We start from the raw sequence: 2,356 nt of genomic DNA on the forward strand, positions 1-2,356 counted from the left end.
GGACAGGTGTGCGGCTGACTGTGGGGGAGGGGCTGCACACCTGAGTACAGGTGAGGGGACAGGTGTGCACCTGAGTGCAGGTGAGGGGACAGGTGCATGCCTGAGCGCAGGTGAGTGGAGGGGGGTGCATACCTGAGTGCAGGTGAGGGGCAAGGGGTACGGCTGACTGTGGGGGAGGGGGCTGCGCGCCTGAGTACAGGTGAGGGGACAGGTGTGCACCTGAGCGCTGGTGGGCTTAGGGACAGGAGCACCGGAGTGCAGGGGAGGGGAGGGGAGCACCGATGCACCTGGGGGTCGCCATCCGCCCTGGGCGGGCGCAAGCGGACCCGGACACCAGCGTTCCCACTTGGTTCCGGAAACTGCTCCTGACATTTGGGGGCGTCTGCGGTGCCTGAGGGGCGGCACCTGGGGCGGCGCCAGCCCCTGCAGCGCGCACTGCGCCCCGGGTCTCGCGTTTCTAGGCGCAGGCACGACCGCGCGTGCTGGGTCTGTCCCTTTCCCTTTGTGTCCCCAGTGAGTGACGCGGCTCAGCCGTCGGAGCGGACAGTAGCCAGAGGCTGGCGCTGCCTCGGACAGGCCCTGGCCAGTCGCTGAGCGGCCCTGGCCCCGCGCGGCCGCGGGGGGGCGCTGCAGGCGTCTCCGGGCTCCCAGGTCCCGCGTCCCGCGGTCCCCAAGTCCCGACCACCCGGCGCCCCACTCAGCCGGATCCTGTCTGGGAAGGTCAGCGGTGACCCCAGCGGCAGCACCCCCGTCCTCCCATTCTCGAGTCCTCTGTCCTGCTGTCCACTGCGCTGGCCTGCCGGGCCTCCCCGCGCGGCTGTCTCGCATCTCCGCTCACTTCCCTGCCTTCTGCGTCTCCCTGACCCCGGTGTCGCCTCGGGTGTCCTCGGGCCGGTTCTTCCCAGCTGGAGGCCTCCGCCTCCCTCCCTCTCTGCTCCCCCGTCCACCCCTGGTATCACCCTGCGCCCCTCCCTGTCCTCCCCTGACGTCCCGTGTGCCCCCTGCCTCCTGTCACCTCACACAGGGACACCCTTGGGGTGCAGGGTGAAAGGTCACTCTATCCATGTGGAGCAGTGAGAAGCCCGAGGGCCACGGGGCGTCACCTGCAGCCCCCCCACCCCCGCGTCCACACTGATGGGAATCGGCGCCCAGGTGGGTCAGGCGGCAGCGAGTGTGGGGCTCACAGGTGTTTTCTCATCTGGTAGAGAAGGCGCAGCACCAGGCCCGGCCGCCCTCCTGCGTGGAGCTGGCTGCAGCGTCGGCCGCTCCGTGACCACCGGACGGGTGTCTCCCCGAAGTGACCCCCCTGGGCAGTGGACACACGCCCAGGCTGCGCGCCCGTGTGCAAAGCAACGCCCCCCCTGCAGCCAAGCGGAAGCCACCCTTGCACCCCAACAGCCGAGTGGCCAGAAGACGTGGTCCCCACGGGGAATACTATGCAGCCCTCAAAAAGGTGAGCACAGCCACATGGGTGGAGCCGGACGGCGTAAAGCCCCGCAAGCTGAGTCAGAGGTAAAGGGAAAGTGGGGTGCTCTCCCCTAGGAGGGGCAGCGAGCAGGGGCAGGAAACAGGTGGGAGTCTACGGGAAAACTGGAAGTGGACACTGGGTGGGATCCAGAGGCGAGGGAGGTGGACGCGGCTGTGGGACGGTTCAGGGGGAGTTCGGGGGTTCACAGGTTACACCTGAGGGCGGAAAGCAGACAGACCGTTGAACAGCGATGTCAGAATAAAATTTGAAGAAGACGTGAGTTGTTCTCCGCAGCTTCGTGAGGTCGCCGGGGGCGTCCAGCCGGGAGACCCAGGTCTGCAGCCGGCAGGCTGAGGTAGCGCCGCGCGCGAGTCGGGGCCGGGCTCCCTCTGAGCTGCTTTCTGGGGCTCCGCCTCAGCCCGGCCAGGCGTGTGTCCGCTGTCGCCTGGACCCCACCGTCCTCGGGGCCCCTGCGAGGTGGCGTGTCCCTGACAGCCCCCATGGCCCGCTGCGGGCTCAGCCGCCGACCCGGGTGACCAGGAGACCGTGGGCCTTGGGGTGGCCGGTGAGTGCCTCATGCGCCCTCGAGTGTGGGCACTTTCGGGGGGACGGATGAGGATGTCGGGGCTCCGGGGCTGCCTGGCCTGAGCCGACCTCGCTGGCTGACAGGATCGTCCCAGGGGTCGGCGGCCAGCTGCTGGCTGGACTCTGCCCCCGGACTCAGGGGGCGCCGCCCTCTCCCCACTCGATGCCCCGCCCCCTTTCAGGGGGCCCCTCCCACCCTGTCCCTGACCGGGGCCTCCTGCCCTCTCTGGGGCCTCCCCGGCCAGCGTCCCCCCTTGGGCTCGCTCCTCGCTCCGGCAGCCGGTGTAGGCTGCAGCCAGGAGC

General features: G+C 69.6%; 1 long non-coding RNA gene across 1 annotated transcript; it reads left to right on the forward strand.

Annotated features, from left to right (window-relative positions):
- Nucleotides 1–14: 14 nt before the first annotated feature.
- LOC105854675 lies at nucleotides 15–1,751 on the forward strand. The gene is made up of 3 exons (XR_001146244.1): nucleotides 15–142; nucleotides 515–720; nucleotides 1,206–1,751. It is a non-coding gene; the product is annotated as an uncharacterized LOC105854675 (long non-coding RNA).
- The last annotated feature ends 605 nt before the right edge of the window (nucleotides 1,752–2,356 follow it).

This window comes from Condylura cristata, unplaced genomic scaffold, assembly GCF_000260355.1.
Source record: "Condylura cristata isolate star-nosed mole 26May11 unplaced genomic scaffold, ConCri1.0 scaffold00188, whole genome shotgun sequence".
NCBI lineage: Eukaryota > Metazoa > Chordata > Mammalia > Eulipotyphla > Talpidae > Condylura > Condylura cristata.